At 54.6% G+C, this 14,308-nt stretch overlaps 1 protein-coding gene across 1 annotated transcript in view; it reads right to left on the bottom strand.

Moving 5' to 3' along the window:
- The window catches only part of JAKMIP1 (janus kinase and microtubule interacting protein 1), a 128,962-nt gene extending 115,585 nt beyond the window's left edge, over positions 1 to 13,377 (bottom strand). Inside the window, exon 1 of the mRNA XM_081303255.1 lies at positions 13,111 to 13,377. The gene's annotated coding sequence lies outside the window, so the exon portion shown is untranslated. The remainder of the gene's footprint in view (positions 1 to 13,110) is intronic.
- Positions 13,378 to 14,308: the final 931 nt, after the last annotated feature.

Below are 14,308 nucleotides of genomic sequence, written 5' to 3'. Positions count from 1 at the left end.
TGCACTCTGGAAAGCAGGATGGAGATTCCTCAGAAAACTTGAAATGGAACCACCATTTGGCCCAGTGATCCCACACCTAGGTTTATACACAAAGGATTCAATATCAGCAAACTACAGTGACACAGCCCACATCAATGTTTATAGCACTCAATTCACCTTAGCTAAGCTATGAACCAACCTAGGTGTCCTTCAACAGTGAATGGATAAAGAAAGTGTAATGTATATACACAATGGCATATTACTCAGCCTTAAAGAAAGATGAAATGATGACATTTGCAGTAAATGGATGGGACTGGGGACTGTCATGCTAAGGGAAATAAGCGAATCCTAAAGAACCAAAGGCCGAATGTTTTCTCTGATATATGGATGCAAATTTACAATGGGGAAGGGGAACCGGGGAAGAATAGAGGTACTTTGGATTAGACAGAAGGGACTGAAGGAAGGGGAGGAGTATGGGGATAGGAAGATAGTAGAATGAGTCAGACATTATTACCCTAGGTGCACATATGATCACATGACCTGTGTAAACCCTACATCGTGTACAACAGGAAGAATAGAAGACATACTCCATGTACAATGTGTCAAAATGCATTCTACTGTCATGGATAACTAATTAGAACAACTAAAAAAAGCTACATTGAGGGGCTGGGGTTGTGGCTCAGTGGTAAAGTGCTTGCCCAACACATGTGAGGCACTGGGTTCGATTCTCACACCACATGTAAGTAAATAAAATAAAAGTCTATCAACAACTAAAAAAATTTTTTGAAACTACACTGAAAAAAATATGTATAGACTACAATTAACTATTCTAGTTCAGGCTGGCCATCTTTCACGTTACCTCAATATGACGTCATGCCCCAGTGGTGCTGGGCAGTAAGAAGAGCCTTCAGACAGCCTTCGGAATGCTCCTTCAGTGATGGAGATAAGCAGGGACCCCATCAACCACCTGCAGGTGGCTGAGCCATGGCTGGGGACACGGGAAGGAGAGCAAATAAGGGATGGTTCAGGGACTCCTGGCTGAGGGAGGGACAGCCAGTCTGGGCAGGCCAGCCAGGCAGGGCAGAGAAGGCAGAGGAATGGCATTCCACAGACCCGGGCAGCTGAGCCAAGGCCAGAAGCTGGAAAAGCTAGCGGCTGATTTGCCCAGAAAGAAAGGTGGTAAGGAGTGGGGAGGCCCAGATGGGAAGGAAGAAGTGGGGCTGGGATGCCCCCGGCAGGGGCAGAGTGAGCGTCAGCTGTGAGCCGGGCTCTGCATGTGTTGCTCCTGGTGCTGCCGTCATTGCTTGGGACCAGAGAGCACACCTCGTGTTCTGCCCTCTTCCTTCTCTTGACTTTGTACGACAGCCCAGCATATGGCCTCCAGCACTCGAGAGGGTGTCTGTGGCAATGTCATGATGGATGTTCTGTGGACTCTGGTTACATCTGGAGAGTTTGCAGCATTATTTAAGTGCCCTGCTTCCCTGTCCACCTCCTGTTCTTCATTGGGAATGGGGTATGAAGTTTCCAAGTACTTGGAAGTTTCTAGTCCTCCTTCATTCTGACACAGCTTTGCTTCACATAGTTGGGTGCTCTGTCACTAGGTGCAAATGAGTTTGTAACTGTCATATACTCCTCACAGATTGACTCTTTGATTGTTGTAAAATGCTGCTTTTTTTTCCTCTAGTAACTTTCTTATTTGAAAATCCATTTTGTCTAATATCATAGCCACTCTGATGTTCTTGTGCTGTTTGTATGACGTATCTTCCGTCCTTTTACTTTGTTTATATCTCTAAAGTGTGTCTCCTACAGCAGTGAATGGTCTGAATGCTTATTTATGTCCCCTTGAATTCACCTGGGGAAAGCTGATCACCTATGTGATGGCATCAGGGGGCAGGGCCTTTGGGAGGAGTGGGATTAGGGCCCTGTAAGACTCCCAGAGAGCTAGCTTGCCCCTCCTGCCACAGCAAGCACACTGCAGACCCTCAGCAGACACTGAATCAGCTGGCACCTCAAGCTGGACTTCCCAGCCTCCAGAACTGTGAGAAATAGACTTCTGTTCTCTGTGAGCCACCCCGTCTAAGACATTTTGTTATACTGGCCCACAGGGACTAAGCCTGTAAGGGCTGGAGATATGCTTTATCCAGTCGACAGGACCTGGTTTTAATTGGCTTGCAAACTCCATTCTCATTGGTGTTTAGCATAGAGTTGGATTGACATCTGCCATTTAACTGTCCTCTTCTGCCTCACATAATTTCTGTTTCCCCGTTCTTCCTTTACGGCTTTCTTTTGCATTAAATGAATCAGGCACTATCTTTGGAATATAGGTCAGGGACAAGGACTTCAGAGAGCTTTTTCTTTTTAATTCAGACACAAACTTACCTCTCTGACAATTTTAAGTTTCTTAAATGGCTCCTTTTCAAATCAATCATGATTTTTTTTCCTCTCTGGTTCCAGTAAAAGGGAGCAAATTGATTATTTACCTAATAGTCGAAGGACGCCATCTATATAAACGTCATTACCAGCGTCCTAGGTTGGAAGATCTGAGGTCTACAACTTGGCATCCCCTCCAGGTGGGATGGGGACATTGTTTGGGGATCCCCTTCATGAACTGTGGCAACAGTTCAGTGCTTCAGACCAAAGTGGAGAGGGCACAGCAGGACTCACAACCAAGTCCTCAAGGTGGGACTCACTGTGGCTCTGCTCTCAAAGTCACTGGCACAGGCGCCAAGGGAGCTGTGGTAGGCAAGCCCTCTCTGCACCTGCTGCAATGAACAGATAACACAGAATCCCCCCTGTCCTGCCCCAGCCCTGCAGACAGCAGCAAAACACCCTCGAGCCTCCTCGCCACCTGCCCTTCAAAGCCCTCTCTGGGTTCATCAACAAAAATGAAGGGAAGCGACAACCCAGGAGCCTGGGAATTGCAAAATACAAAATTTACAACTTGTGCTATAAGATTGGGGTACCTGAGTTTGGGTACTCAGCACTCCCTCTTCAGCTGAAGCACCCAATTTCTCATTTGTATCTTCAGTACGAAGCAACTTGCATGTATTTTGAGCCATCCATGCAGAGAAATCTAGAAGTCCCTGTAACCTTGATGTGTTCTGTGTGACTTCCAGGAAGAGGGGCATCACAGCAGGCCACAGCAGGAGGGCACTGTTGGCCCAGCAGCTGAAACAGATTAGGCAGAGCACGGAGGCCCAGTCCCTTTCTCAAAAGAAGATGTCTGGTTGACAAAAAGAAGCTCCAAGAGCAGGAGACTGCGAGGCACCCTGTGCAGAAATCCAATTACCGGCAGGCCTAATGAGCGCTGGCCCAGCAGCCCAGCCAGCTCCGGGAGCCCGGTCTTGAGAGCGCACTGAGGTGCAGTGGGGAGCAGAAGAAAACCAGGCCAACTTAACAGGAGGATGGCCTCCCCTGAACGCGGAAACACAGTTTGAATTCTGCGGGACAGCTTTCTAACATTTTTCTAAACTGAAAACAGACTGTGCTAAGAGTGAGTGAAATCCCACCCAGAGAGGGAGGGAAGCTTTGAGTTTCCCAGATGCCTCCCGCATGTCACCCCCTGGGTGGGCACGACAATTGGTGTTTCCACCCTGAGCGCTGCAGAGCTGAGGCTCAGACAGCTGACCGTCCCTAGAGGTGGCTGCTGCTGCAGAGAACACAGTGAGGCTGCTGTGTGCAGGGGGCTCCGCATGCAGGAGGGAGGGGGCACCACTGCGTGCTCCTGCAGGGCCTCCCCGGCTGGCAGCTGGGAACCTGACTGAGGGCTAGAATCCCCTGACTCCTGCCTGCGCCCCACCCTGCACCCAGCCCTGGGAATCCCACTGTGATTCAGACAACATCTCTACCAGGTAGGCCCCCAGCACAAGAGTCAGATACCTCACTGGCAGTAATAATGCTGTGCCCAGGGTGACAGAGAGATGCTCGGGGCAGCGGGGGTCCTGGACGTTCCTGTGGGGTGGGGAGTGGTGAAGTCAGGGAAGGTTTTCTGGAAGAAAGACGATGGGGGACCTTAAGTCCAGGGCCGGATGTTCGCCAAGTGGACAGGGAATGTGGACAGACAGATCCAACAGAGGGAACAGCACTCAAGAAGGCCTGGGGGACACAGGAGTCAGGGGGACACAGGAGCTGCTTCAGGCGAGGCGGATGGGAAGGCAGGAGTGGGCCAGGCCAGGCCACACTGGGCAGAGGAAGCTGTCAGTGCACTCCGCTGCCCTGGGCTGTCCCCATCCCAATCCAGGCCCCTGGCAGCACCTGACCCACACTTATAGACTAAGCAAGTGAGGGGTCTCTCCTGGGGCCAGGAAGGAAAAAGGAAGCACTGTCCAGGCAGGCCCGGGGTCCATGGAGGTCACGGATAGGGGAGGGCAGAGGGAGCAGGCGGTAGGATAGGAGAAGGGGCAGCGCTCGGAGAAGGCGTGCTCAGTGAGAGGACAGTGGGACCTGAGCCGGGAGCAGGACATGGGGACCTGAACGCCACACTAGGTGGCTGTGCTGTTTTGTTTTGTTTTTAATATTGTGCATATTTGAGGTTTATGAGAACATGATGCTCCTGCAGGCACAGCAAGACAGTTGTGTAGTAAAGCCACTCGACGCATCTGTCACCTCGTGTACTTACCGTGCATGTGTGACCAGCGCCTCCAACATCTACTTATTTAACAAAAATCCCTAGTGGGTGGCAACTGTGGGCACCACCGTCCTGGTGTCATACTGGACCTGCTCATCCCACACCCTTGTCCTAAGGGGTTGGCTCGCTCAGGATGGCCCACCGCTGCCGTTGCACCTGGCATGCAGAGCTGTCACTGCTCCAGCTGTGAGGGGGTGCAGGTCCCATGAGGGCTGGACAAGATCACCCACTGCTGCCCTCCCTGACCCTTCAGGGGCCAGACCTGCCATGCCAACCCCCACAGGCAGCACCAAGCCAGACACCTATGGGCTGTGAGCACAAGGAGGGTGCTGATGTTTGCATCTGGAGCAGCCCAAGAGCTCCCGTGTTAAAAGCATGGTTCCCACTGAGGTTCAGAGGCGGGGCTGTTAGGCAACGACTGGACCACAAGGGCTTTGACTCAATGGTGGGTCAATCCATATGTGGATTAAACCATTTGGTGGCTGAGTGGATGACTGGGAGGCGGGGCCTGGTTGGAAGAAGTCACTGGGACTGTGCCCTGGAAGGGTTCACCTTCTCCCCAGCCCTCCTCTCCCTCTCTGCCCCCCCACTGCCCCAAGTTGACAGCTCTCCTCTGTCACGTCCTTCCTCCACAGTGGCCTGCCTTGGAGCCAGCTGACCATAGAATGAACCTCAGGAACCCTGAGCCAAAACAAACCTCCCCTCCTGAACGTTGTTCTTGTCAGATATTCTGGTCACAGCAACAAAAACCTGATACAGAAGACAAGGGTGACAATGACAGTGCATCACACCATCCCACAGGACACCAGAGACCCCAGGTGAAGGGTCTGCCTCCATCCTGACTCCCCACTCCCCTCCCTGGCCTGGTGGAAAGGAGTGGGTTGGGGGTCCTTAGGAAAGGGTGCCCACGAGAGGGTAGCCTAAGCCATGCCTCAGAATCTGCCACCCTCAGCCACCAGCCCCAGGCTGGGCACAAGCAGCAGCCACACCCACGTTGGAGGTACCAGAAGAGGTCTCCTATGTTGTGGGCATGAGGTGGCCACTTGCAAGTCCTGATGCAATGAACACTGCAGAAGGATCGAGAAGGAAGCAGCCTGAGGCCCAGCACCCCTCGGCCACGCCAAATGGGTTGCCTTAGAGGCTGGGTGGCACACAGTGAGAGACCCAGCTGTCACCCAGCAGGACTGGGCTGTCCACACAGCAACTTATGTGCACCCTTCAGAGAACCAGCCAGGGCTCCAGTGACCAGGTCAGTCTCTACTGTGTGGACGGTGGGTCTCCCCTGCTGCTCGTCCTCACAGGCCCCAGTCCCTAGCAGGACTCAGGGAGGTGAGCTAGGGACAAATGTGCCTTGTCATTGCTGTCACCAGACTGAGCTCCTTGTTTATAGAGAAGGAAACTGAAGCACACAAAAAACTGTAACTCCCGAGCCTGAGGCTGCACACGGAACCAGGCAGAGCTGGGGTGTGGCCAGGCCAGCCACCCGGGGCCCTGCCTCAGCGGCCCTGCCCAGGGGGATGCCATGTGAGCCCTGGCAGAGCTTTAAATGTCCTGGTGGTCACATTTAAATTTACATTTGCCAAAAATCCAGGTATCATCCCAACAAGTAACCAACGCTGAAACCATGACTTAGTCCTTCATCTCCTTTTTTCATAGAAAAATCTTCCAACCAAGGGAGAATCTTTTACTCACAGTCCGCTGATGCTGACAAGCCAAGGTCCAGTGCTCAGGAGCCCCACTAGCCAGAGGTTACAGTAACAGGACAGCACAGATCCAAGAGGTCCCTGGGGCCACCTTGAGACAAGTGTATGTCGCCAGGTATTAGGAAACTCACAGTCATGATGATCAGAATTTCTACAACCATTACCAGCAGCACCTGCTGACAAGCATCTGCTGCTCCCAACCCCACGTGGCCCGAGGTGGGGCACCCACACTGTGTATGCTAGCTCACGTTACTGACACCAACCCCAGAGCAGGGACATCCCCCTCCAGATTTCACAAAAGGAAGTGAAGTACAGAAAGATTAAGTCACAGCCTCCATAGCACAGCCTACAAGGTAGAGTGGGGAAATAAAGTCCCCTCCACCCCAAGGAACAGCAACGCCTGTTGCCGCGCACCTGCTCTGCACCACGCCTGGCGCTGGGAGGGGAAAAACCTGGGATCCGGTCCGGCCCTCCTGGTGCTCTATTCCAGCTCTCCCTCGGGAAGGGAGATGGCAAATGAGGCAACAAAGTCGTCGTTTTGGATCATGATGATTCTCTACAAGAAAACCAGACGGCGAGGGGGAGGCGAGGCAGAGCCCCTACCTGGGGTGGTCCAGGAAGGTGTCCCAGCAAGGGAAAATTCAAGCTGAGATGGGACATAGGAAAAGCCAGCCCAGGCAGGACAGGGGACGCACATTCAGCAAACGCGAGTTCTCCAGCCAGAAGAGAGTCCAGCATGTTCCAGGAACTGGCAGGAAGGCAGCCAGGGCTCCCTGCACTGTGCCAGCTGCCTCTCTCGGCCACTGCCTTGGCCCCCACTCTGTGCCTCCTGCCTCAGGGCGATCCCACGCTCCTGCTGGGAAAATTAGGCCAGAGAACCAAGCTCCAGGGCAAGCCAAGGCTGGAAGCTCCCAGCACAGCACCTGGCACGGAGGGCACATTGACCACTGCTCAGCAAGTGGCTGAACTGATGAATTAATGAGCAAGTGAAGAAGAAACGTTTAACACTGCATGTATTGTTTCACACACTAGTCACAACAGCTGAAGGTGGAAACAACCCACATGTCCATCAACAGATGAATGGACACACAATGGAATATTATGCAGCCACAAAAAGGAATGAAGGAATGAAGCCCTGATACCTGCCACAGCCTGATGAACCTGAAAGCACAACACCCAGGGAATTAAACCAGCCATGAAAAACCATATACCATATGGCTCTGGTTGTATGAAGCATCCAGAATAGGTAAATCCACAGAGACAGGTCGTTGATCGAGGTTATCAGGGGCTGGAGAGAGGGGGCAATACACAGTCACTGCCAGTGGCACAGGGTCTGCTTTGGGGGTGATGAAAATGTTTTGGAACTAGTCAGAGGTGACAGTCGCACAAACTGTGAATGCATTAAGTGCCACTGAATTGTACTCTTTGAAATGGTTAATATTTCACTTCAATTTCTCAAAAGGGAGAAAGAAAGAAAAATAAAGAATTGCTTCAATAGACAACTCAGACTGAAACCGACTTTAAACACAGTCCATCCGACAAGCAGAGAGGAGCCCGGATCCAGTGGAGGAAGACGGCGGCGCCAGGCTAACAGAAGGGGAGGCTCCGGCACCAGCTCTGCTGACCGCACGCACGCATGCACGCACTCAGTCCTCTCGGGAAGCAGGACACCCTAGGCTGACCCCACCTCCTCCACCCCGAGGAGGGGACCAGGCGGGTCCCAGGCTCCCGACTCCAAGTGCAGCAAGCTGAGCCAGCACGTCCCTCTGACCTGGTCCACACAAGAGCATTACAGCCACAATGGGCAGCCCAGCTGGCGCACGGAGCTCCTTTCATTCCTAAAAGGTCCCTTCAGCCAAGCCCAAGCTGCAGGGAGAGGAGGGCAGGCGGCCCTCTCCACGCAGCCTCGGGGCATCCAAGGTCAGGTTGGGAGCTCTGGGACACCTGCTAGGTCCTGAGGAGGCTTCCACACCCCACAAAGGACAAAGGTGACACTCCAGCTACATGGAGAGGTGCAGATTGACCCAACAGCCACTAGGGTGCTTCCCAAGGGCCCAGCATCATAGCCACCATCCCCTGCAGGACGCTCCTCCAGCCCTCCCCTGTTCTTTGATCTGTTCCTCACAAACACAGAAATCGCAGGGATGGAGACTGAGGTCATCCCCACTGCTCCAGTGAGGAAACTGCTGTACGGGTTCTGAGGGGCACGGACAGCAAGTAGACGGCAGAGCCAGCATTCAAACCCACGGCTCTTGGCAAAGCTTTCTCTGCTAAACCCCGATCTGCTAGTGTTTGCTTTTTCCTACAAAATTCCCCACCCACCCCCAGCAGCAAGGGGCACTGGCCCAGGAGGATGGGAACATGGAGATGGCTGGTGGTGATGGTCACATAGCAATGCCACTGGACTGTGCACTTAAAAAGCATCACTATATTAGTGTTTACTAAATACTAAATACATAAATATAAATAGCTTAAATAATCGATGAGGTAATAGGCTGTAAAGAAATTGTTTGCAATTTTTTAAAATAAAAATCATTCTATGAACATGGTAAAATTCAATTAAAAGCTAAAAAAAAAAAAACAAAACACAAACCTCCCGGTGGAGGAGAGAACATGGATTTCTTGGCTCCAAATCCCTGGAACTTACTAGTTGTGGGACCCTGGGCAGGTGTCAGACCCTCTATGAGCTCATCTGTTAAATGAGAAATACAGCTGTGTGCAGTGGCACACACCTGTATCCCAGCAGATCAGGACGCTGGGACAAAAGAGGTCCTCCAACTTGGGCACCTTCTGTATGCAGAAAGAATGCACGAGTTCAAAGCCAGCCTCAGCAACAGCGAGGTACTAAGCAACTCAATGAGACCCTGTCTCTAAATAAAATATAAAATAGGACTGGGGATGGTGCTCAATGGTCAAGTGCACTTGAGTTCAATCCCTGGTACCAAAAAAAGAAGAAAGAAAGAAAGAAAGAGAGAGAAATGCAGGTATGCCTCCCTCGGGGACTAAATGAACTCAATCAGACCAGGGACAGCAAACCTCTCCTATAAAGGCCAGGTAGGGAGTTATTTTGGCTCAGGGCATCTGCCCCACCCCAACCTGCCAACATGGTGCAAAGCAGCCACAACCCTGTACACAGATGGGCATGGATGTGTTCCAATAAAATTTTATTTACAAGATCAGGAGTGAGCAGTAGCTTACAGCCCAGGCACAAACCTCCGTCCTGGCCAGGTGCTTCGCAAATGGTAACCCCACCTCGCATAGAGGGCAACACTGCCTGTGGCAATCCAGGAAATACTAACACCAAGGGCAAGAGCAACACTAACACACTGCAGTGCCTCTCCTCACCTGTGCCACCCTCCAGTGCCACCTTCCGTCTTCTACTTTCAGCTAGAGGCCTTGACCAGCACAGTGGTGACCTCGCAGCTCCCCCTGCTCTCTGCTGTCCTGGCTCCAGGAGCAGTTTTGTGGCAGGAGGCCCCTAGCTTCCTCCCCCGCCCTGCCCTGCCCTGCCCTGCACTGCCCTGCCCTGTGGCGCTGCCCACCTGGCCCTAGAGAGGCAGGAGCAAAAATAACACTTTCTGGAAATGGAGGTCCCACTTTCCAAGCCTCTCATCACAGCAGCCCAGTGACCACTACTGATTCTGCCTCGGTGACATGCTTTCATGAGGCCCCGCCAGGCTCTCCAGTGCATTTGTCACGGGGCCTGCAGGAGGCTGCTGTGCGCTGCCGGGGTGAGTGCTACCTGGGGCAGCAGTGAGGTCAATCAAAGGCCCCAGTGAGGGAGGCCGCTGCTGTGTCCCCTCGGCCCTGAGACCCGCTGCTTCTCTCTAGGTGCCCACACGCCCTTTACCTGAGTGGCACTGTGAGTTAAAACACAGAACTCGTGGCAGGAGTGGGAGGCTCAGCTATGACAGCTATTTACCTTATATAACCCTCACTCCTGCTCTCCAGAAAAAGGCACTGAGCACAGAGAGGGCAAGTGACTTGCAAGAGATCACAGAGCCCTTGGGGTGTAAGCTGATCTTCAACAGCTTCCCCACCCCGCCCTGCTCCCTGGGCTTGTGATCATGAGTTCCAATGTTAGAAAAGGACAAAAGAGGTCCTCCAACTTGGGCATCTCCTGTGTGACAAATCTAAAGGAATCATCTTTTGCACAATTCATTGCACACTTTCTCATCATCAGGACCATTGATTAAGTGTCACCTGTACTCAAGGACCCCATCTATGATCCCCACACTAATCCAGCCAAAAAGAGACCACTTATACAGGAAATGAAGGCTCAGAAAGGTTACTCCTCTGCTTAAGACCACACAGCAATAAGAAATAGGGCACAGGTGAATCCACCTGCAGAAGTTCTGCAGACTGACCCCACCACCCATCTAAGGTGTCCAGTGGGGGAGGAGACCAGTCCAGGAGAACTGGAGACATGCTGCCGGCATCTCCACTCTCTCCAAAGGAGGACGGCGTTTAATTAGAAGGCCTGGATGGCAGCATCTGTCAATCACAGCTAAGTGGAGGGCTGGATCTGCCCTGCAAGGGCTCAACAGCCACACATGTCCCCTCATCCGCCTTATGAACCAAGAGAGCAGGGCTGGATCCTCCACCTCCTCATGAAGCCTTTCTGATCAGGCAGAGGAGAGCCTGCCCATCATGCTCTCTCCCTGCAGAAAGTCCCGTTGGTGACTGGGCAGTGTCCCTCCTACAGGGCAGGTAGCACCTCCCCAGGAAGAAAGATCCATGAAGGGGGATGGCCTCAGACCTCAGTCATCCCGTCTCTATGAGTGCCATCTGCTTAAGGAAAAACCACACATGCCAGCGTTACACTGTGTGTGAGGCTTGAGAAGCACGGTGAGAGAGGCAGCTCTGGCAAAACCAGGGAAAGCCACAGAATCCCGTCAATGGGAGTTTTCCAGAGGCCAGAGGAGAAACTATTTTGAAGGAAAAAAACAACATGTATGGAAAAAACCTGTGAAGACACAGAAAGAAGATGGCACGTGTGGCTGTGAAAGGGAGGCGGGGAGGAGGACAGACTGGCCGAGGAACCTGTGAGCTCATGGGGACAGTGGAAGCCATGGATGGTCTGAGAAGGAGGAAAATGGTAATCATTTCACGTGTGGGGTCCACACTGTGACGCTATGAGGGCTTCTTGCAGTGAAAAGCCTCAGGTGACAGTGACCCCCAACTCTGGAGCAGAGATGTCCAGCACTGCAGACCTGTACAGGTCTTAAAGACAAACACTTTGCAACACCCCACACACCTCCTCTGGGTGGTACCCAGCCTTCTCCAGGCCTGAACGTCTGAGGCTTCCAGGGAGTTGGCAATGCCCTGCAAAGCAAGGAGCCTTGAGGGGTGGGGGGCAGGAGGGGGGTCCTGACCAGTGCACCCCATCCCCAAACCTGCCCTGCCCGCTGTCCACCCCAGTGAATGGAACGGGACCCTCATCCCCCACAAGCACCTGGCCCAGAAGAAAGGGCCAGCTCCTCCCACAGCCTCGCCCCCACACCAGCCGGTCGCCCTGAGTTAGGGGTGATGACATCCGCTGCTCCTGTCCTGCTCACCTCCCCTTCTAGTTTGGGTGGCACAGGCCATCCTTGGTAACTGGGCAGTGTCCGGCCCTGCTGTACAGAATCCCAAGAGGGGCAAGGGTCTCTCCCTGACCTTGGTCTGTAAAGAGTTCATCAGATAAAGGGAGGGTGTTCCCCAGAGGGAATGTTTGGAGCAAAGAAAGGCCAAGGCCAGTGTGCCTGTGAGTGCGCAGCGGGGGCGGGGCGGGGGAGGGCTAGCGATCAGATACAGAATCCTGGAGCTTAAAGAGCCGGGCAGAGGCTGGCCTAAGGCCCGAGGCTGGCCAAGCCTCAGGAGAGGAAAGGCTGGGATGCGTGAAGAGAGGGGTTTCTAAGGCACAAGCCTCCGGCCTGGCAAGCGGCCTCTATAGGGTGACGAGGCTGGATCCTCAGAAGCCCACAGCAGTGTGGCTGGAGGGATGGAGCAAGGGGCCAGGAAGGCGAGGCTGCCACTCACTGACACAGACCAGGAGGTCGCTGGTCCGAACGCTGGGCGCCAGGCAAGGTGACCAGCACCGCTGGAGCCAATTCTTGCGCACCATCCGGGAGGCCCAATGCGCCCAGGGCGCGCCGGCCGGGCAAGAGGGTGGGTACCAGTCTTTCTTCCCAGCTCTCCAGCCTCCTCCCCCGCGCCCACGTGGGCGGAGCAGCGCGAGGGTGTGCGTGGCAGGGGCCGCGGTGGCGTGTGCTGTGCGTGGGGTGGGGTGAGATGGGATGGGTGGGGTGCGGGCTGGGGTGCCTCCGCGTTCCGGCCCTTTCCTCTGTGCCACCTAGACAGGGTCCGGGGGACTATGACCTACCGGGAGGACACCTAAGAGACCGGCCAACCACGCCCCCCCGCGCCTCTCCCGGGAGCACCGGGTGGGTCCCCCCTCCCACCCCTTGTCTCGAGGGCGGAATGGGGAGAGGAGTGGAAACACCGGTGGCGAGAGGGAGAAGGGGGGCTGGAGGCGGACCGAGATGGGGCGTTGGAAGCGACGTAGCGACTGGGAGATGTTTCGGGGGTTTCAAGAAAGGAGGGGGATGGGAACGGAACGGTGGGGGACCAAGGGGTAGGATGCACAAGTAGAAGGGGGACAAACAGGGGTGGCGATGGCTGGAAGAGGAGAAAGTGGGCGATGGGGCGGGGCAGCACCAGTCGCCTGGTCCCTTGCCGCCAGGTCCGCCCACCCGTCCTGGGGTCTGCGGGACCCTCGACCAATGCTCGCCTCTCGCCTCCCGGCGCACCTGCACCCACCTGTTCGGCGCTCCGGCCTGAGCCGGGCAGCAGCAGCGGGCGTAGTGAGCGCAGTCCCGCGCCGCATCCTCCAGCCGCCCCCTCCCCGCCCCAAGCGTTCGCCGCTCTCGCTGCCGCCGCCGCCTTAGAAAGGACTAAATGGAACAGAAAATGAATGCGTGCAAAAAAAAAAAAATCGTCAAATGCAACTGAGGAGACAGGGCAGGCGCGCGCGGCTCGGTCGGCGGGGGTCGAGGGCCGGCTACACGGGACCGGGTTCGGGCAGGCGGCCGGCGCGTGCCGCACGCTAGCGGCTGCAGCTCCCGCGGCCACCGGGCGCCGGCTCGTAGCACGGCCCCGCCCCTCCCCCGCGGCGCCTCGCCGATTGGCCCGTTTTTCCGCCAGTCAGGGAGGAGGGCGTGGCTCCCGCCTGCCCGCCCCGGGCCTACGCCCGAAGCGGTTTTGCCTCCTCTAGGAGAGGCGCGGCGCCCGAGCGTGCGCACTGGCTCTCGGGCCGGCAGGGAGAGCCGGGGTCCCAGAACTAGCGCCTTCCTGGGTCGGAGCGACACCCGGAAAGGGCTTTCCAGTTAAGGCTAAAGATCCCAGGAAGCTCGTCCCTGCCCGCAGGGGTCACAACCGTGAGGGGGCGTGTATATTTAAGGTGGGATCACGGCCGTCCCAGACCACCCGTGGTCAGGGAAGATGCAACAATCACGTGTGATATTTCCTCCTTTGTACACCGGGGAGGTCTGAAGGTCAGAGATCAAAGCGAAATGATCAAGATGACTAATAGCAGGTGGCAGAGCCCGGATTCCATCCGAGGGAGTCCCCCTTTGCCAAGCAACTGTTGAATGAACAATGTGTTGTGGAGCTCAGATCTGGAGGAGGTAGGATTTGGCTGGGCGAGGAATCCATTCATTCACTGTGGATCCAGAGTATTTATCAAGCTTCTACTATCTACCAGGAAGTGCCTAAGATGCAGGGAGGCCATGGTGAAAGACAGAGGGGAAGCCACTGCCCATCTGGAGCTTACAGTCTACCAGGAAGGACACAAGGGGGGCTGGGGAATAGCTCTGTGGGTAGTGTGCTTGCCTCATATGCAGGGCATCCATCCACACGAAGGGACCGGCGTCAGTAAGCACCTTTACCTTGACTGAAGAGAATGGACATATTTGAGAATCTGAAAGAAGAGTAAGAGTCTCTGGCAGGGTGTGGAAAG

Source organism: Spermophilus citellus (assembly GCF_964194105.1).
Source record: "Spermophilus citellus genome assembly, chromosome: 8".
Classification (NCBI taxonomy): Eukaryota; Metazoa; Chordata; class Mammalia; order Rodentia; family Sciuridae; genus Spermophilus; species Spermophilus citellus.
The sequence above is the reverse complement of the archived record's forward strand: the minus strand, read 5'-3'. Positions and strand labels throughout refer to the sequence as shown.